The sequence below is a fragment of the Bubalus bubalis genome, chromosome 9 (genome assembly GCF_019923935.1).
Source record: "Bubalus bubalis isolate 160015118507 breed Murrah chromosome 9, NDDB_SH_1, whole genome shotgun sequence".
Taxonomy (NCBI): Eukaryota; Metazoa; Chordata; class Mammalia; order Artiodactyla; family Bovidae; genus Bubalus; species Bubalus bubalis.
In genome coordinates this window covers 8,898,313-8,920,158 of record NC_059165.1, presented here as the reverse complement: position 1 = coordinate 8,920,158, position 21,846 = coordinate 8,898,313, and the positions used below count along the sequence as shown (strand labels likewise).

Below are 21,846 nucleotides of genomic sequence, written 5' to 3'. Positions count from 1 at the left end.
TCCCCGGAGCGGAGTGCGCGCGGCGGGCGGAGTCACCGGGAACCCCCGCCGCCCCCGCCGCAGCCGCGCGCTCGGCCTGTCCCCGCCCCGGGAGCCGGAGCCTCGCGACGAACTCCGCCCGCCGCTCGCGCTTCCGTCCCGGGCTGCGCCCGCCGCCGCGCAGGTGGGTGCCGCGGCCGCCGACGGGCGCGCGGGGCGCGGGCGCGGGTGGGGGCGTGGGAGGGGGCCCAGGAAGTTGCGCGGATGCCCGCGGGCGCCCGGAGCCCGCTGTCTCGGCTGCCCCCGCGCGCGGGCATGGGTTTCCACCCGGGCTGCTCGGGGGTCGAGGGGGGTACCTGGCACCGCGCCTGGGGAGGGTCTCGGGGACCGAGCGCGCCTCGCAACCCCTGCGACCCCCCCCCCCCCCAACTTGGAGAGCTCTCCCTGCCGGTGAGAAAGGCTCCCCGGTTCCCGGATCGCCACTCCCCCTCCACCCGTCCCTCGCCCCGTACTGGCTTCGTGTGGAAGCGCGGGGCTCAGCCCAGTGGCTGCCCGAGGTGCCCGGGTGTGGGCGAGAGCCGGGAAGCGGTGGAAATTCCCCGCGCTCTGGTCTCTCGTCCTTGCCCAGCTCCCCACGCCTTCCTGCCCGTTTTCTGCCAGCCGGAGAGGATAACACGCCCGCGAAGGGTGATTGCAGAGGCGGGATGGAAAGTAACCACAGCTCGGATACTTGGAAACTAGGCAATGAAGCCTGCTTCTAAGTCTCCTTCCCATCAAGGTGGCCTTGGGACGCGACCTTTTCTGGACATCCTGTGTTCTCGTTTGTAAAAAGTGGGTCCGCTTTGTCCGCTGCTGAGGGTCGGTGTGAGGATCCAGTTGGATGATCTAGGTGTGTTACTTGATTTTGAGCCACGGTCTCTGGTCTTCTGAATGTCCTGTGTTCCAGTTATCTGAGTTCAGGTCCTTCAGCTGAGACAAGATTGATTATATGTCCCTGACTGCTCTGGGTAAAAACTCGTGTATCTGGGTCTGATATTTAGTGTTCCGAATTGAAATCATCTCTTCCTCACCCAAAGGTGCAGAGCTATGGATCTTACATATTTCCTCTGTGGTCATAGGATTTCAAATAACAGAAGGTTGTTATTGGCACACGTCTTTGGAAGTAAGTTCTGTGCTGGCTTAGGGTGCTTGACAGTCTTTAAAACCTCTTTTTTTCCATCTTAGGTGCAAATTTAAATTTGCTTTTCATTTTAACAGTTCAGGAAGTAGACTTATTTTAGTAAAGTAAGTTCAGAATTTAGCTCAAACAACCTACATGTGCACTATCATTTGTAAATTTTCCGTTTAAAATCATAGGCACAAGAAGCATTGTTAGCACCATTCTTATTTATGAAGAAAGCAGTTAAAAGGCCTAAGAAGTCAGCTTTAGACTGGAGGTTCAATAGCTATGGCCCGTTGTTCATGAATCCTGATTTAATAGGCATTTCATGAGTTCCTATATTGTGCAGTGCATTGTGCTGTGTGCTTTTAAGTATAGCCATGCCAAAGCCTTGATTGTGTGGATGACAACAAACTGTGGAAAATTCTTAAAGAGATGGGAATATCAGACCACCTGACCTTCCTCCTGAGAAATCTGTATGCAGGTCAAGAATCAAAAGTTAGAACTGGACATGGAACAACAGACTGGTTCCAAATCGGGAATGGAGTACGTCAAGGCTGTATATCGTCACCCTCCTTATTTAACTTATATGCAGAGTACATTATGCAAAATGCTGGGCTGGATGAAGCACAAGCTGGAATCAAGATTGCTGGGAGAAATATCAATAACCTCGGATACACAGATGATACCACCCTTATGGCAGAAAGTGAAGAAGAACTAAAGAGCCTCTTGATGGAAGTGGAAGAAGAGAGTGAAAAAGTTGGCTTAAAGCTCAACATTCAGAAAATTAAGATCCTGGCATCCGATCCCATCACTTCATGGCAAATAGATGGGGAAACAGTGGAAACAGTGTCAGACTTTATTTTGGGGGGCTCCAAAATCACTGCAGATGGTGACTGCAGCCATGAAATTAAAAGACGCTTACTCCTTGGAAGGAAAGTTATGACTAACCTAGATAGCATATTAAAAAGCAGAGACATTACTTTGCCAACAAAAGTCCCTGTAGTCAAAGCTATGATTTTTCCAGTAGTCATGTATGGATATGAGAGTTGGCCCATGAACAAAGCTGAGCGCCAAAGAATTGATGCTTTTGAACTGTGGTGTTGGAGAAGACTCTTGAGAGTCCCTTGGACAGCAGGGAGATCCAACCAGTCCATCCTAAAGGAAATCAGTTCTGAATATTCATTGGAAGGACTGATGCTGAAGCTGAAACTCCAGTACTTTGGCCACCTGATTCGCAGAACTGATTCATTGGAAAAGACCTTGATGCTGGGAAGGATCAAAGGCGGGAGGAGAAGGGGATGACAGAGAATGAGATGGTTGGATGGCATCACCGACTCAGTGGACATGAGTCTGAATAAACTGTGAGATTTGGTAATGGACAGGGAGGCCTGGCGTGCTGCAGTCCATGGGGTTGCAAAGAGTCGGACACAACTAGTGACTGAACTAACTGATAGAATATATTCCTTGCCCTAGAGAAACTTTCAATCTAACTTAAATACTAATACTTTTATTTCATATTTTATGTAAATATCATATATTCTAATAACTACATATGGCAGTGTAGTCAAGAATACATTACTGAAGGCCCTTTAAGACCACTTTTTGGTGAGTATACTCAATAGATTGGAAACAATAAAGTTAAGCCAGTGTTTTCTGAAATAAAATTTCAAGTGCCTCTACATCATCAAATGGGAGCCATCCTCGGAAATAAAATCTGTATTTTTAGAATGAAAGTTCAGAAAAGCATCCATATATGTGTACATAGTAATAACTGTTAAAAACTCTTAAAAAGCCTTTCTCTTCTCCAGGAGCTCTTCCCAACCCAGGTATCGAACCCAGGTCTCCCACATTGCTGGCAGATTCTTTACCAACTGAGCCACAGGGGAAGCCCATTAAAAACTGTAGAAATTTCAGTTCTAACTTTAGTCAGTTAGTGAATCTATGATGTCCATATACAATTTTTTCTCAAGTCCCTGAGAAAAGAAATTATAATGCCTAGGAAAAACATATAGAGATTGAAATAAGTTGAAACTTGAACACTTTGTGGCCTGGTGGGCCCTGGATTGGTTCTAGAATTTGGCTTAAAAAGTTACAAGATTCGGGAAAAAAAAAAAAGGTTGCAAGATTCTTAGTGAGACATTTTTAAAGAAACCATTTAAAAAAGGTTTGACTTGGCGTAAAAAAAGGGGCAGGAATTCCACTTGGAAAAACCAGATAGACCATCACGTTGTATTTGGTGTGACTTGGTGACATTTCTGATTCTTTTCCTGCTCCTTGGAAGAATTCATCCATCTGCAGGATATGTGTAGAATTTCATAGACATGACCTACAAGTACTTGGCTTTGAGTGGAGAAAGAAATGGCAACCCACTCCAGTATTCTTGCCTGGAGAGTCCTATGGACAGAGGAGCCTGGCAGGCTACAGTCCATAGGGTCACAAAGAGTCCGACACGAATGAGCGACTAAGCCACCACCACCGCTCGGCTTTGAGAGCTTGGGCTCAGCTCACACAGGGAGGCAAGGAGGGTTTCTGGGCAGCCTGAGGAATACGAAGTTAACTTTACGCTTGGCCTTATTGCTCAGTACCTTTATTTTCCTATTTGTGACCTGAGGTTCAAGATTGTGTCACTGCCCTGGATCTGTGTGATTTGGTGTAATGGTCATAAAGCCAGAAAGCTTCTTGTGCATGTAAGAACTTTCTCTTGCCTTTTAACTCTTTCAGCTAGTACAAGCTGATTGTGAAAAGCACGTACAAATAGCCAAAGAGAAGGGCTGTCTGCATTATGTTGGTAGTTGGTGGCCTGTGCTCTCAAGTCTCCTGAGAGTTCAGTTCAGTTCAGTCGCTTAGTCGTGTCCAACTCTTTGCGACCCCATGGACCGCAGCACGCCAGACCTCCCTGTCCATCACCAACTCCCGGAGTTCACCCAAACTCATGTGCATTGAGTCCGTGATGCCATCCCACCATCTCATCCTCTGTCATCCCCTTCTCCTCCCACCTCCAAGAGAGAAGTTGGCATCATTTTATCTCTACAGTTTACCATGCTGATGTAGAGAATAAGAGCTTCTTCTTAGCCAAGGTTGAACAGCTAATGCCAGGAGTAGAAATATACTTTCAACAGCCTGAAAATAGTTCTCTGGTTTGTCCTTACCACACTTGGTCTCTTATCATCCAGGGTGCATCAAAAATCTCACATTTATAAATTGTGTATGGTTAAGAATTTTGGCTTTGGGGTTTTGATGGGCCTGGGTTTGAGTCCCGCCAGGCATTTACTAGTCTTGTAACCCTGGGTCAGTTACTTAATCTCCTAAGTTATTAGTTTCCTCATCTGCCAGATAGTAATAAAGGAAGTACTTAGCTCAAAGGGCTACTGTAAGGATTAAATGAACTAATCAATGTGAAGTGCTTATTAGCACATTGCCTGTTACTTGTTTCATCCCTATTACGCAGGTAGTTATTTCAGTTTTCTGGGGGGAGGAGAATGACAATTCAGAGGTCCAAAGTTTTAAAATAAATAAGTGCATAAAAATATGAATACATCGCCACCTTCAGTATTTTGAATTAGCCATTCCCAATGGCTTTATTAATTTATTTAACAAGGGTTTATTGAGATCCTACTATGCGTTGGGCCTTCGTAGGCACTGGCATGCAATGGGATACAAGCCAGTTAGTGTCACTCTCTTAGGACCTAAAAGTCTGGGGCAGGGTACAGACTTGTAAACAGAAAATCACAGTCTTGTGTGATTGGTGTGTGGAGTAATGCAGAGACCCACAGACAGCAGACAGGATGATAGTGGAGGCCTCAGTGGATGGGTGTCATACAGTGGACCGCCTGATCCTAACTGGGGTTGGTGGTGGTCCGGGAAGACTTCCTGTGAGAGTACTACTACCTGGAGAGTGAGTGATAGTCCGAGACTGAAGAAGTTGGAAGACTGAAGAGTGTCCCAGACCAAGGCGAACAGAGCCCGATGCTTGGAACGGAAGTCTGATGGATAATGTAAAAGTGTAAAGAAGGGAGAGCTGGAGCGGCATGGCAGCCAAAGAACCCAGGCTTTGTCTAAAGGCATCAGTAGAAACTCAACTGCAGCCCAGCGTTGTCAGGTTGGGACGCAGCCAACTGTTGCCAGACGCCCTGATTTTTAAAGAGGAGCTTAATATTCATATTTCATAAATGTGAAATGGCCGAAATGTTTTTAAAACTTATCGTGGGGGCCAAAACACGCATTTTGTAGTTGGTATTCAACCCGGGGCCACCCCTGTATGGCCTGCCTTTTAGGGAATGAGAGAAGTTTAGTGCGGCTAAAGGAAAGCATCTTAGAAGAGGCGATGGAAGAGCCCGTAGGTAGGGGCAGACCTGCTTCCTTCAGGGCCTCGTGGCGCTGGCTGAGGAGGGCTGGCTTAATCCCGAGCGCGGCGGATGACCCCGAAGGCTGGACCAAGAGCGCTGATGAGGTTTGTGTTTACGAGGTGCATTCTGGCTGTTTTCTGCGTGTGTGCGCGTGCGCGTGTTCCATCACTCATTCAGGTCTGACTCTCTGCGACCCTATGGACGATAGCCCGTCCATGGGATTTCCTAGGCAAGAAGATGAGTGGGTTGTCATTTCCTACTCCAGGGGATTTTCCTGACCGAGGGATCGAACCCACGTCTCTTGTGTCTTCTGCATTGGCAGGCAGATTCTTTTTTACCACTGTGCCACTTAGGAAACCCCTATTCTAGCTACTGTATGGAAAAATGCCTGGGAAGAGGCTGTAGTGATAACTGTTTCTAAAGCTGTCACAGTGGTGCTATTAAGAAATCCGTCTTGGGGCTGGTGCACTGGGACAACCCAGAGGGATGGTACGGGGAGGGAGGAGGAAGGAGGGTTCAGGTTGGGGAACATGTGTATACCTGTGGCAGATTCATGTTGATATATGGCAAAACCAATACAATATTGTAAGTTAAAAAATAAAATAAAATATATATATTAAAAAAAAGAAATCCGTCTAGAAGCAGATACTCAAGCAGGATTGGAGAGAGATGGGTAGATTGCAGAGATGTGTTTGAACTTCCACTGTTGGGAAATAGCTCTCCCTTAGTCCCTTAGGTGTCCACACATCTTGTGAGCAGAGGTGCTGTTTTCATTCCAGACTATCTTTTCAGGGGCTTTGGTACAGCATATAGCTATGGAAAACAGAAGTAGTCTTTGTCTATGGAGCATAGCATAGGTCGGTTTACTGTGCGTTATAAAAGATTTGGTATACTGTAAGCTCAGGAACCCCCTCTCTAGTGCAAATCATTGGGTAGATTGGTATTGCCTGCCCTCTGCCCATCATACTGTGGGAATTGGGTTTCATAGAACTGGCATAACTATGCTAATACTCCTGCTACTGGTTTTTTTTTTTTTTTTTTTTTTTTGAGTAATGTAATCCTTTGTCTCTGATCTAGTAATCTCATTCCTTGTGCCAGCTTCCATGAAACCGTGGCACGCTTATTTGTTAGTACTAGCCATGGAGCTTAGCCACGGCCACATTGTTTAGACTTGTTTCGATTAATTAAAATGAAAAAATGTTACTTCCTCAGTCACTCTAGCCACATGGCAAATGCTTAATAGCCACAGTGGCGAGTGGCTACTGTAGCGGGCAGAGCAGATAATAGAACATTTCCATCGTTGCAGAAAGGTCTGTTGGATGTCGCTGGCTTAAAGCTTCAGACTTTTTGTGTTCTTGGATGAGTAGAGGCCGACGCTGTTGACTATGGCAGCATACAAATGATGCCTGTTAGATGGTGTTAGATTCATAGAGGTTCCTTTGTACAAAGGAAATATTTCCACGTGAATAATTAATACAGTATTTAGTTCGTACCTGCTGGGGAAAAAACGTAGAGAATTGTCTGCCGTGTCGGCTTGGAGGCTGGGCAGACTGGGGCCATGTGGCTATTTGAGTTCTCCATACAGGTGGCATTCCTCAAAATCACATGTGACCGTGAGCTAGAGGTCTGGGCTGAAAGGAGCTGGAGCCTCTGAACGCTGCCTTCAGCTCCACCTCCCAGCCGTGCCTAACGGGCAAGGACAAGAGTGGCACGTTGGCAGTGAGGTTCCGGAACCCAGCTGGTCCAGCAGCACCCAGACAGCGCCTGCTGTCACCCAGCTGTGCCACCTGCATGCAAGGAAAGGATGGGGGGACAGGGAGATTTCCATGTGGCTCCTGTTCAGGGAATTTATGAGGACGGCCTCAGGAAAAGAAGAAACTGGACTCAAAAAAAAAAAAAAAACCCAACCCACAAAAACACAGAAGTGTAAATCACAGCCTTAAATGACACAGCGGAGGTCGGGGAGAACTCCAGGACCGAAGAAAAGCAGCAGATCCGCGCCCCTATCAGATGCAGGCAGCTCGTGTTGAGGAGGGTATGGACCACAAGCGCTGGGAAGAGACAGCACAACTTTCTTCCTGTCCTTCTGTAATTCTATCAGTCTAGCCAACAGCTGCAGCAGCCACAGGGGACACATTTTGACCCGTATTGAGGGTGCCATTGACTGCTGGCGCTTCGGTTACAACGTAAGCAAAACAAGAGACGGGTAGGAATTCTAAAGAGTACAGGTGGAGACCCTTATGGAAGAATCAGGCTACCATCTGCTATTTCTATGGGTAGAAATGACTTTTCAAAAACTTCAGATATTGTGAATTTCACGTACCTGTGCCGGAAGAAATTTGCTTCACGGTGGTCGTTATTTGTAGCACAGTCAAATTTCACTTATATGAAGACTAATTCATGTTTTTTTTTTAAAAATCGAAGTTTTAGACTGTTTTAAAGATTGATCTTATTGAGTGCTTATATTCATGACCTGCTAAGGATGCCCCCTTGTAGAACTCTTTTGAAGAAAGCTTTCATAAAGAGGAAATGTTAATTTTGAAGTAGAAAGATGATCATTTGCATGTAATTGGAGAATGCGATGGCTCCCTACTCCGGTACTCTTGCCTGGAAAATCCCATGGATGGAGGAGCCTGGTGGGATGCAGTCCATGGGGTCGCGAAGAGTCGGACACAACTGAGCGACTTCACTTTCACTCTTCCCTTTCATGCACTGGAGAAGGAAATGGCAACCCACTCCAGTGTTCTTGCCTGGAGAATCCCAAGGACGGGGGAGCCTGGTGGGCTGCCGTCTATGGGGTTAAACAGAGTCGGACATGACTGAAGCGACTTAGCAGCAGTAGCAGGAGGCTTCTATAGTGCTTAAAGAAAACTTACATGAGTTATACATTTACCTCTTGCTTGCCCTAGTAATTTCCACAGATAATCCTTCTCCAGTTGCAGTAACTTCTGGGAGAGTCAAGGTCAGCTGCTATCAGGGTTTGTACTAATGTAGAGTCCCTTCATAAAGGTTTCAGTTAGGGAGGTTTTACTCCATTTAGTGTTTTAATGCTACTTTGCTAATTTTTTTTTTAAATTGTGAGTTAAAAATATTTTATTTTGGTAGGAGTGGAAAAGGTTGGTGACTCCCCCGGCCACATTCTCCCCTCCTCTGCCCCCCAAAATATGGCCACATCAGTCTTCAGTATGCTTTCCTTTTTCTCTTTCTGGCTTGTTTGCCACGGTTCCTAACCTGAGCTTCAGGCTTGCATTGACTCGTGCCTCCCTTCTCTTTACAGAGACAGTGTGGCATTAGAAATCATTGTTGTCTGTTGTATTTCTGAAGATCAGAATTTCACCAGTTTCATGCTGTCCCTTCTCAGGCCGGGTGTGGTAAATCATCTTTGGAAAACTGGCTCCAGTAGCGAAACAAACCAGGAAACATGCTGTTTATTGCATGAGTCACTGATGGATTCATGTGAAAGGAAATGATACCAGATTCCTTTTACCCACGTCACTGTTAACATCTTATTTTAAAATTGGCCTGAAATAAGGAAATCAAAATAAAGTTATCAGCTCTTTGTTGCCCCCAGAGAATTTAGAGGGATCTGGGTTCTGACGTTAGGTGATTATAACAGTAACCCTGAGGTCACATATTCGGCTTCGTCTTTTAACCTGTGACTTCCTGTCATGCTCAGAACTTTTGAGGGTGTGCATTTTGTCAAGTTGCACACCAATAATTTTAATCAGGAGCAAAGTAGGTTCATTCTATTATAAACCATTTCCTCCATGGCCAAGTTGCCTGACTTAGCTATTCAGTTCAGTTCAGTTCAGTTGCTCAGTCGTGTCTGACTCTTTGCGACCCCATGAATCGCAACACACCAGGCCTCCCTGTCCATCACCAACTCCTGGAGTTCACTCAGACTCACGTCCATCGAGTCAGTATGCCATCCAGCCATCTCATCCTCTGTTGTCCCCTTCTCCTCCTGCCCCCAATCCCTCCCAGCATCAGAGTCTTTTCCAATGAGTCAACTCTTCGCATGAGGTGGCCAAAGTACTAGAGTTTCAGCTTTAGCATCATTCCTTCCAAAGAACACCCAGGGCTGATCTCCTTTAGAATGGACTGGTTGGATCTCCTTGCAGTCCAAGGGACTCTCAAGAGTCTTCTCCAACACCACAGTTCGAAAGCATCAATTCTTCGGTGCTCAGCTTTCTTCACAGTCCAACCCTCACATCCATACATGACCACAGGAAGAACCATAGCCTTGACTAGACGAACCTTTGTTGGCAAAGTGATGTCTCTGCTTTTCAATATGCTGTCTAGGTCGGTCCTAACTTTCCTTCCAAGGAGTAAGCGTCTTTTAACTTCATGGCTGCAGTCACCATCTGCAGTGATTTTGGAGCCCAACTTAGCTATTATTGCATGCCTAATCGACCACAGTGAAATGTCTTTAAAACATTTTCCAGGGGACTAAGGACTTTGGGGAGAATTTTTATAAGGGAAAATGCCGAGGAGGAGAGTCTAAAGGGTTTCTTTGCAGAGATAAATGTCTCCAGAGAGACTGATGAGTCAAGGAGTCTGTTAATAGGATATGTAAATGTAACCTTTCACCTAGTTACTGCTACTACCTAAGTCATAACTATGTAGTTTTAGCAAATTGTTTGAACTCGTTCCAGTTACTTAATAAAACAGAGTGTGTTGGTCCCATTCTTTTCTAGTCTGCAATCAGCCCCACTTCAAAGTTTGCATTGCCCTGGACTTTCCCTGTCTTCTTCTATTTTAATAGCAGCTTGTCATCCTGTTACAGTTTCCCACTAATTCCTTTGTCTTCGGCTTTCGTTAAGTGTTTGTGGAAAGTTTTTACATCTGTGTATTCAATATTAACTTCTAGCTTTTTGTTCCTGGTAGGGTAGGCTTCCCCGGTAGCTCAGCGGTTAAGAACCTGCCTGCGATACAGGAACCACAGGAGACACAGGTTCCATTCCAGGGATGGGAAGATCCCCCAGAGGAGGGCATGGCAACACACTCCAGTGTTCTTGCCTGGAGAATCCCATGGACAGAGGAGCCCGGTGGGGCTACAGTCCATAGGGTTGTAAAGAGTCGGACACAACTGAAACGATTTGGCACACATGCATACATCACTTATTCAACATCACTTATTCTGTGCCAGCCATGTTCCCAGGGCTACTCTTGACCTAGAGAACTGAGAGGGAGCAAACCATTCATGATCTGTGGCTGTCGTGGAGTGTAGAGTCCAAGATGAAGACAGTCATTAACTTTTTAAAAAGAAAGCAATTAATAATTGTGTGATTACAAACAGAGGTAAATGCTCTGAATAGAGCGGTAAGTTTTGTGGGTTTTGTATAACAGGAACCCAAGGAAGTGATGTTTGCATGATAACAGAACCATGAGTAGGAGAACGTGAGAAAAAGTGGGGAAAAGAGTGTTGCACACAGCAGAGGGAAGTTAGTGTGGAGACCCGGAAACAGAAGGGAGTAGACTAGAATCAAGGAACTGAGGACTTAGAATTCAGGGGAGAATGGAGTGAGGTGAGGCTGGATACTCAGGCTGGGGCCAGTTAAGAGTTTGGTCTTTATCCCAAGGACCATGGAGAGTATTGAAACAGGAGTTGCTGACCCCATGAGATTTTTGTTTTGGTAGGGTCATCTGTGGGGGAGTGAGTTGGAGGGGGGCCCAGGGTGGCGGTGGGGAGTGGTGGGTGGCTTCTGCAGTAATCCAAGTGGATTGACAAGAGGTGCTAAGCCTGCTGTATGTACGGGGAGGTGGCAGTGACAATGGATTAGAAGTGTTTCAGGGGATAATATCAATTATACTTGGGAATAAGATGGGATTTTCTTTTATTCATTCAACAAATATTTAGTGAGTTTTAAACTTTATGCCAAGCTTTGGGACGATAACTATGACCAAGATACACAAGATCCCTGTACTCATGGAGTTTGCATATTAATGGGCATGGTGGCTAATCAGTAAATCTAAAAATATATAAATAAATAGAAACAATAATATAATAAATATAAATTAAATATAATAAATATATAAATATTCAGTTCAGTTCAGTCACTCAGTCATGTCTGACTCTTTGCAACCCCATGGAATTCAGCACGCCAGGCCTCCCTGTCCATCACCAACTCCCGGAGTTCACCCAAACTCACATGCATCGAGTCGGTGACGTCCAACCATCTCATCCTCTGTCATCCCCTTCTCCTCCTGCCCCCAATCCCTCCCAGCATCAGGGTCTTTTCCAGTAAGTCAGTTCTTCGCATCAGGTGGCCAAAGTATTGGAGTTTCAGCTTCACATCAGTCCTTTCAATGAACACCCAGGACTGATCTCCTTTAGAATGGACTAGTTGGATCTCCTTGCAATCCAAGGGACTCTCAAGACTCTTCTCCAACACCACAGTTCAAAAGCATCAATTCTTCAGTGCTCAGCTTTCTTCACAGTCCAACTCTCACGTCCATACATGACCACTGGAAAAATAATAGCCTTGACTGTACGGACCTTTGTTGGAAAAGTAATGTCTCTGCTTTTTCATAAATAAATATATATATATATACATATTATTATATATATAATTTCAGATAAGTCCTGTAATGAAAAGTGAAGCTGTGTAAGGAACTTGAGAGTGACAGAGTAGGGCCCCTCATATAGGATAGTCAAGAAGGACCTCTTTGAAGATGTGGCGTCTGAACTAAGACCCACATGAAATGGGAGAACTCACAATGCACAAACCCTCTTCCAAACAGAGGGAAGAGCAAGCATGAGGTCCTGAGGTTGGCATGGGAACCCCTCTCCCCCAGAGATTCCCAAGGAGGCCAGGGTGTGTAGAAATACAGGCAGAGAGAAGAAAGATGTCGAGGATGCCTTGCCAGTGCTTGAAATGTAGAGCATCTAAATAGATTCATTACATTCTCTTCGATCATAACCAGCTTTTCAAAACTGCACAACTCCAGGTTGCTTGGCCACTCACCTGAATTTAATACTGCTCCTGGGGCAGCTTCCTTCTTCACACCTTGCTAAAACCTGATAGTGATGTCTGCATGTCCATTCTCTCGATGGCGACCCTTCTATGAGCTCAGTGGAAGAGCCTGTCTCTTACGTTAAGCCCATTTCAGCTCTCTCTGGACATCTCAATCAGTCAGTTGAAGGCCTTCCTCGTGTTTGTAGAGACCTTCCATTTACTTTACTGTTTTTTCCTTGGTGTTTCATGTATCCACCATGGTGCTGTGTTGTGCTTAGTTTCTCAGTCATGTCCAACTGTTTGCGACCCTATGGACTGTAGCCCACCAGGCTCTTCTGTGCATGGGATTCTCCAGGAAAGAATACTGGAGTGGGTGTCCATGCCGTCCTTCAGGGGATCTTCCCAACCCAGGGATGGAACTCAGGTCTCCTGCATTGCGGGCAGGTTCTTTACCAGCTGATCCATCAGGGAGACCCATGCACCATGGGCTTAGTCGCTCAGTCATGTCTGACTCTTTGCAACCCCCACGGTACCTCTTTCCTATTAGTCTCTTTCCATCTCTTCCTTCAAGGCCAAGTTCACAAGTGATGTGTTACCTTTTCTACCAGTTTATTCTGATCTGCTCCACCTGGCCTGGGTCACGGAGGTCCTCAGCCTACTCAGTCTGTGTGAAGTCATTCTTTTTCTTCCTGGGGTCACTTGAAAAGGCACCATTTCTAAGTGCCACCGTTGTTCCAAATGAAAATATTTAGGATTATGTTCTTCCCTACTAGAGAAAAATTGATGTGAACAGCAGCTCTGCCCTGGTGTTCATGTAACACTGGCCAGAACATTCAGGTGGCCGAGGTTTAGTTTCCTTGTCTGCTCACCTATTTCTTCCCCAGCATGGTTGTACGGAGGAAGGGAAGTAAAACATGGAAAATGTGTTTTAAACAAATGCAGGACCTCTTTAAGAGAAGGATGTATTTCCTACCCTCGTCTCCAGGTTTTTCACATCAGTTCGCAGCAGGGTGGAATCGTGTGTGCTGCAAGGGTTCTGGGAGCACCCAGCCACACCCTGCAAGCTGGGGACAACTCAGTCCATGGCTTGTGTGTTCATCTCCTGGGGCTGCTCCAACAAAACCCTACAAGCTAATGGCTTAAACCTCAGGAATTGACTGTCTCAGACTTCCAGAGGCTCTGAGATCAGTGTATTGGCGGGCTGCTTTCCTCTAGGACTGTGAGGGAGAGCCCCTCCACCTTCTTCTCTCTGAAGTTTTGGTAGCTCCAGGCGTCCCTTGGCTTGTCGATAGAATTCTCCCTTTGTCTTCACCTGGCCTTTCTTCTGTATCACACTGTGTTTCCTGTGTTTATTAAGGACACAGTCATTGGATGATAGCCCACTCTTGTGACCTAATAGTAGCCTGATCACCTGCATAGACCCTGTTTCCAAATAAGGTCACATTCACAGGTACTAGGAGTTAAGACTTGAACATCTTTTTAGGGCTACGATTCAATTCATATTGACCTGATTCAATACACACATGAGAAAGGGAAGCCACAGACTTGCTGAACTAGCTCTGTATTACTGGAATGACTCACAGAGCAGCTGCATTAGGTATGTTAGAGCGAGTTTCCTGTATGACATGGCGCAAAATAAACACTTGGTAAAAAAAACTAGGTGTGAAATGCTTATTTTAGAGTACTGCAAGTCCTGTTCATTTCAAATTGGTATAACTTAGAGCACAGAGGGCCCGCCAAGAGAAGGAACAAAAGAACCCAATAACCTTTCTTCTGAATTATGATAGTACATCGGTTGTTGTACTGATGTAAATAAAAAACTAGGTGGTCCGTGTGTGTATTCATATCATCTTTATGTGAACTTTTTTGTGTGGCAAATTTTACTGCTTCTATTGATTTTTTTTTGTTTTTTGGCCCAGCCTGCTTCTCTGACTTTCTGGAAGGCCACATGTGGTCCTATGCCAAACTGATCCCTTCTCTGCTAAACACCCAGAAGAGTCTGCTGTTTTTCTCTTATTGGGTGCTCCAGCCTTGTTAATAAAACTCATTCCTCTCTTAGACTTAAAAAATATCATTGGTGTTTTTTTTTCATCAGTTTATTTTGTTGTTGATGTGTTGTTATTTTTTGATAGTGCATGGGACAGTTTGATGCCTTGTGAATCTGTTGATGTTGGAGGATCCTTAAGTGCACCCTAGTAGAGTTTCACAGGATTTGACATTACGGTGTTACATTTTATTTGGTGAACGTGTTAATCTTCATAGGCTTTCTTATTCTGGCATGTAAGACAGCCTTTACCTTAGGAACATTGAGGAAGGTTCCTGAAGCTGGTGTGGTAGGATTTTCCTGTACTACTTGGCTGACCAATTTAAAACTAACCATTTTTTATTTCCTAACAGTTTGATACAGAAGCTTCTTATAGTAAGTCAGTGAGCCTTGGTGAATACTTGACTTTGACCTAGAAAAGTGGCTGTTTTTTGGTCAACTGGAAGAACACAGCTCCCGTGTTCTAAAAAAAATCTGACATACAAAGTTTTTAATTGTTGTATTTCCATTAATTTGCTTCATTCTTACTGTTGCATTTTCACTAAAGGAAAAGACAGCCATAAGTTGTTAATTTTGCTTATGTAAAAAAAAATAAAGACAATGGATTGTAGAAATACATTCCCTCTTGATGTATTATCAAGTAGGTGTCAAGTAGGAGAAAAAAAATATTTTGATCTTGCTCTTCCACATGCAAGAGGATACCTTCTTTCTGAAACAACAGAAGGGTGAAAGGATATGAACAGGGTAAAATAAAAGGAGATTAAATTTATTGCTACCTTAATCTTCATCATCTGCAAATCTTAATTCTTCCTTGTTCTTTTTTTTAAAAATAATATCATCTATTTATGTATTTTTGGCTGTGCTGGGTCTTCCTTGCTGTGTGGGCTTTTCTCTAGCTGCGGGGCACAGCCTTCTCATCGCAGTGGCTTTTCTTGTCATGGAGCAGGCGTTCTAGGGCACACGGGCTGCAGTAGTTGAGGTTCCTGGACTCAGTATCTGTGGCCCCCTGTCTCTAGAGCACAGGCTCAGTACTTGTGGTGCCTGGGCTAAGGCATGTGGGACCCTCCTGGACCGGGGGTCGAACCCGTATCGCCCGCACTGGCTGGACAACTCTTTACCCCAGAGTCACCAGGGAAGCCCCCTTCCTTGTTCTTAAGTAAATAATGTTTTTGACAAATGTTTTCCCTCGAAAACATAAATACCAGAAGGTCAAAATAGTTACTGAAGTGATAAGATCAACCAAAAATATGTTGAAGAGAGAGTGTGTCAGAAAATTTCATGGCTTGAGGAGTGAGGTAGATGGTGGTGCTGGGGGCGGGGAGAGTTAGGGCAGGATATTTTAAAAGGTATATTTGTTCCTGAAGTCAGGAAAAAACCTTGTTTCTGACTGTTTCAATTTTTTTTTTTTTTTTTTTTTTTTTTGCTGTTTCTGGTTTTGCAATCTTCCATTGTTGTTCCAAGTTAAAATATTTATGTGTATATTCTTTCTCCCTAAAACATGACCTTCAGGCCACACCTGGGACTGTCTGTGTTTTGTGTAATTTCAGCATCCAGTGGAGTTTTTGACCCTGGGGTGCTTAGCCGGTAGGCTCCAGCACAGTCATTCATCTCCTGGTACCATTTACCCTACTTGGTGAACTCCTTACACATTTCCTGAGACACAAATATAAATATATACATATATTTATATACATCAGTTCAGTTCAGTTCAGTCGCTCAGTCGTGTCAGTTCAGATGCCATGGACTGCAGCACTCCAGGCCTCCCTGTCCATCACCAACTCCCAGAGTTCACTCAAACTCATGTCCATTGAGTCGGTGATGCCATCCAACCATCTCATCCTCTGTCATCCCCTTCTCCGCCTGACCTCAATCTTTCCCAGCATCAGGGTCTTTTCCAATGAGTCAGTTCTTCTCATCAGGTGGCCAAAGTATTGGAGTTTCAGCTTCACATCAGTCCTTCCAATGAACACTCAGGACTGATCTCCTTACTTATATACTTATAAATAAGTGTGTGTGTGTGTGTATATATATATATATATATATATATATATATAATATACTTGAAAGCTACAGGGGCTTTTTTGTAGAGGTTAAGTATATGGACTTAAGAGTCAGCCTTGGGCTTAAGCCCCGGGTGCGGCATTACCAGCTGTGTGACTCTGGAGAAGTGACTCACTCTGTGCCTCATTTCGTCATCTCTGAAATCAGATCATAATAACAGTAAACTGGCCCTTTGGTCTTTATTATGGACCAGACGCTGTTCTAAGCATATCACGTATTTTTAACGGCCGATTCTCACAGCAACCCTTTGAAGTAACTTCTTTTATCTCCACTTGCAAGTAAGGAAAATGAGATAATTTGCCCAAGGTCACGTAGTATTAAGTACTGGGGCAAGGGAATCTGTAGACTGCCTTAGGGGCCTGTGTCACCTGGAAAGTGACGAGATGACCGTGTAATGCCCTTAGATCGGATCCTGGCACAGAGCAAGCACTTGGACAGCTGCCCCTCCCTACTTCTGCCGTACCTGTTAGGATGGCTGCTCTCACACCTGTTCTTACTGCTGTGCAGGCCACGGGGCTGCCTGAGTGGCTGGGCAGCACCCGTCATTGGTTAGTGTTGCGTTCGTTTCAGGGGTACAGCACGGTGATAGATTCTTTTTCAGATTCTTCTCCACTAGGGAGGCAAGCCCACCTGTGCTTGCGCTCCCCTGGGGGCTCAGACTGGAAAGAATCTACCTGGCATGCAGGAGACCTGAGTTCCATCCTCGAGTTGGGAAGATCCCCTGGAGAAGGGAAAGGCAACTCCAGTGTTCTTGGCTGGAGAGTTCCATGAGCAGCAGAGCTTGGCTGGCTGCAGTCCATGGGGTCGCAAAGAGTCGGACACGGACTGCGTGACTAACACTTTCACTTTTCCATTATAGGTTTTTACAAGATACTGAGTGTGGCTCCCTGTGCTGTACCGTGGGTCCTTGTTGTTTGTTTTATATATACTAGTGTGTGTGTGTTAATCCCAAACTCCTGATTTATCCCCCTTCCCCTTTCCCCTTTGGTGATCCTAAATTTGTTTTCTGTGTCTGTGAATCTATTTCTGTTTTGTAAGTACGTTTATTTGTATCATTTACTGCTCTTCATATTGTCTACTCTGATTCATACCTAACTGCATCTTAATAGTAGTTAATAATTTTCCTAAATACTCTCTACAGACTCTGAAAAAATGGCACTAATAATATCTCTCTCATGTTTTTTCTACCAATGAAGTCATGCTTAGATTGGTTCTCAAAGGGGTTTATATTTGTTTTTAAACCTAACATTTTAGCAGGGCCATATAATAAAGTATTTTGGAACATTTCAAAGTTGCAGCTATGCAGGGCCAAAAAAAAAACAAACAAACAAAACACCAAAACTGTAGGGCTTTGGTTAAACTTTTTTGGGAGTTATAAACTGTTGGTGGCTATTTAGATTTTCTCCAAAAAAAGTTAGGCCCTGTTACAATGTAAAACATTTATTTTTTGGTACATTGTATACTTGATTCTAGGGTTTAAGGTTTGAGGGTGGTTGAGAACTATTATCACCTTATAACATTTTTTTCTGAAAATTATCTATGTTATCATTCTATTATAATACTCATTTGAAAAATGAAAATAAGCCGATTTGCCAGTTGGGAATGAACTTGAAAATCTTTGCCATTTTTGCTCCATTCTGAACAGGAGAAGGGCTTCCCAGGTGGTGCTAGTGATAAAAAAAAAACGGCCTACCAACGCAGGAGACGTTAAGAGATGCGGGTTTGATCCTGGGGTCGGGAAGATCCCTTGGAGGAGGGCAGGGCAACCCACTCCAGTATTCTTGCCTGAGGAATCCCATGGACAGAGGAGCCTGCGGGCTACAGCCATGGGGTCACGAAGAGTCGGACACGACTGAGCTGACTTCACACAGACAAGCAGGAGGAGCACAGAAGACAAGGAGAAGACAGGCTCCTTGTTTGGAGCATGGCCTTCCTGGGGTTTAGGCTTGCCAGCTGTGTACCAAGCAGGTTTCATCCATGTGGCGTATTTGGTGCTGACGCTGTCTCTGTCTCCTTCCCACAAGCGCTGCATATGTGCACTGTGATGCCTCGTGGCTTAGTCTAGAGCTTCCAAATGGGGAACACGGAGGAGGAGAGGCTCGGGAGGGGCCATTTAGCACCCTGAGAAGAGGACATTGACGTTGACACTGCTGTCAGCTAAATGTTGAAGCCTTTCAAAAAGAAGGGTACACCGTATGCCCCCGATTTTATAGAGAGAAGCTTCACACCAGTTGAAAAACTAACATTCCAGAAAGGTTTATGATCCAAGTGGCTGGATGACCCCTCAGAGGCTGCAGTGCCCTGGACGGTCTGTGGATGGATTTAAGAGAAGCAACGCTTGTGTGTTCTCATTTTGGTAAACTACTACTACTAAGTCGCTTCAGTCGTGTCCAACTCTGTGTGACCCCACAGACAGCAGCCCACCAGGCTCCCCCGTCCCTGGGATTCTCCAGGCAAGAACACTGGAGTGGGGTGCCATTTCCTTCTCCAATGCATGAAAGTGAAAAGTGAAAGTGAAGTCTCTCAGTCGTGTCCGACTCTTTATTTCACCTGGGCGCCTCTGGGCATTTTTCTCAGGCTGTTTAAGAACGTTTTTCATAGCCATGGCGAAGGCTTCCGCCTTTTCCTTTGTCTTTTTTTGCCTCTCTTTCCCTCATATTCCCTACCATAATAGACTGTCTGAGCCAGCTGTAACAGAGTATCTAAAGACTGATTTGGTCCACTCCAGTTTTAATAGCTTACAGAGGATATCTGGAGCTGACTGAGTGAGAAATCTAGCCTTTAAGATCATTTTTCCCTCTTCACTTTCGGGATCAATCTCAGTGAATCTGCGAAGGCCTTCTCTCAGTCTATCTAGCAATTTACCAGAAGCTTTCTTCTCCTCCTGTTCTATGTCTGCCAATTTGCCATAGTTTAAAGGCTTAGAACGTGCCTGCCTAAGTCCTTCAAGAATACATCTAATAAAATGACTCTGATCCCATCTTCCTTTAGCTGTGTTGTAGTCCCAGTCTGGTTCTATAGCTGGGACTGCCTGATTCCCAGTGGGGAGGGCCGCTATCTCGTTCTCCCTCTTTCCTACTGATTCATTACCAAGCCATTCATCTCCATAAGCAACCGCTTTTCCCAAAACTCGAGTCTTTGATAAACTAGGGACACCGATATCATCATGATTGCTTCCACTGATTGAGGTACTTTTGTGTGGAGAAGACAAACAGCTTCCTCATGTTAAACGTTACAGGCAGGTCTTGGCGTGGCCTCTCACTGGCTACGTGACCTTTGGGCAGATGACTGAGCATCCCAAGGCCTCAGCTTTAGCATCGTTAAACCCGGGGATATGCTGGGACCTATTTCAGAGAGTGTGGTGGCTCTAATTATTCTTTGAGTGATGTCTATAAAATGTCATATGCCTAAAAATGCATGAAAGCGGCAGCAGAAATGCATGCATTCTGTATGCAACTGCATACAAACATGCAGCAGATTGCATACGCGTCTGGCACGTGGTTAACTGCTCAGTTACTGTCAGGTGTGTTTATTATATGTTATGTACTTTCCCTGAAGTACCTCTGATGCATTCTGTAACCCCACAGTGTAAACCATTATCCCAGTTTTACAGAAGAGAAAATCGAGGCTCAGAGATGACCGCTTTGCTTTGAATGTGACGGCTTGTGAGAATGATCTTTCTGTTACCACCCCCTCGCCTGATGGTTGTGCTCTGCTGTTAGCTATTAACATCTGATTTGTGAGACAGAGTGGAAGTGGGTTGTGATCTGTTTTTTTTTTTCTCCTCAAAATTGTGTGCTAGGATGCTTTTGATGTTCACGTGATACACACAGTGTCCTCAAACTTTGGAAATAGTTCCTTTTCTGAGGAAAACATCCTCAGTTTGACTTAATTGTGTCTGTCATAATGTTACATACATAGATGCCAATGCAGAATAAATGTCAGGTTATAGCACTTAGGAAGTTATAAAAGAAAACAAATTTACAAATTAAATGCCAACAGAACTATACAATCAATAAAAATTCAAGTAATTACATTAATTTATGCGACAGATGTGCTGTTTTGCTGAAAGTAAGCTTTCAATTTTGGGCTTATCCATACTCAGGATGGATTTTGTTTGATCTGTGCCTACTTTTCACTTTATGATATTAGGTAAGTGTTAGTCACTCAGTGGTGTCCGACTCTTTGTGACCCCATGAACAGTAGCCCACCAGGCTCCTCTGTCCATGGGATTTCTCAGGCAAGAATACTGGAGTGGGCTGCCATTTCCTTCTCCCGGGGGTCTTCCCAACCCAAGGATCCAACCCAGGTTGCCTGCATTACAGGCAGATTCTTTACCGTCTGAGCCACCAGGGAAGCCCTATTACTCATATTGTAAACCTTTGAATATCTGTAATTTCATATGGTTCAACCTAAAAAACGACTTTTAAAATAAATATATAACTTGGTAGTAATCACTTTAAGGTGTTATTTGTTAGTTCAGAATAATAGAACTTTAGGAATACCAGTTTTAACGGTTGTCACTTGATGAAACACGAGAAGCTGTTTTATTCTCTTTGGTTCAGTATTTAAGTGTAGACTGCACCTTAGTCTTAGCTATGAGCTTAGGGTCTTGGAATCAGACTTCCTGGGTTCATCTTGCTGCAACAGTTTGTTTTACATAAAAATTTCTGTGAGTTTTACATTTCTTTCTGATAAACTAACACTGCTGGGTTAACAGGTATGGAGATGCAAAGTCCTTGCTTGTGTTGTATTTCCTTGCCATTTACACTCAGCGTGCAGAAGAGAGCCCAGTCTCCCACACCCCATATCAGGAATTATAAAACATTCCCCATGAAGCGCCAGGAGGGTAAATACTTTAAGCTTTGCTGACCACATGTACACAAACAGTCTCTGAAGCAGCTATGTAGCCCTGCTGTAAGAGCAAGAAAGCAGCTTTAGGCAATACATAAAACCTTACAGATGGACGCTGACATTTAAACTTCATACAGTTTTCACGTGTCTCAAAATATCACTCTCTAAAGTTTTTTCCAACAATTAAAAAACGTGAAAACCATGCATTCTTAGCTTGAAAGCTAAACAGAAGCAACAGCAGGCATTTGACTTGGTAATTTGGTGAAATGTGAGGCATTGTATGTTACTTTAAGAATTTTTATCAACTTTTTAATTGTAGTAAAAACACACACACACATCACAAAGTTTACCATCTTAACCATTTTCAAGTATAAAGTTCAGTAGTCATAATATAACAGATGTCCAAAACTTTTTTATCTTGCGAAACTCTACCCACTCAAC

General features: G+C 44.5%; 1 protein-coding gene across 13 annotated transcripts in view; it reads left to right on the top strand.

The window, feature by feature from the left end:
- PAM (peptidylglycine alpha-amidating monooxygenase) overlaps positions 1 to 21,846 on the top strand; it is a 315,491-nt gene that overhangs the window by 251 nt on the left and 293,394 nt on the right. For 6 of the 13 annotated variants that reach the window (XM_044947278.2, XM_044947277.2, XM_025292176.3 and 3 more), the window contains exon 1: positions 59 to 163. The exons of 1 other annotated variant lie outside the window; for it this stretch is intronic. The gene's annotated coding sequence lies outside the window, so the exon portion shown is untranslated. Of the gene's footprint in view, positions 1 to 57; positions 164 to 21,846 lie in introns of those variants that run through there. 6 more of the 13 variants (XM_044947276.2, XM_044947274.2, XM_025292173.3 and 3 more) reach the window with 3 other exon arrangements.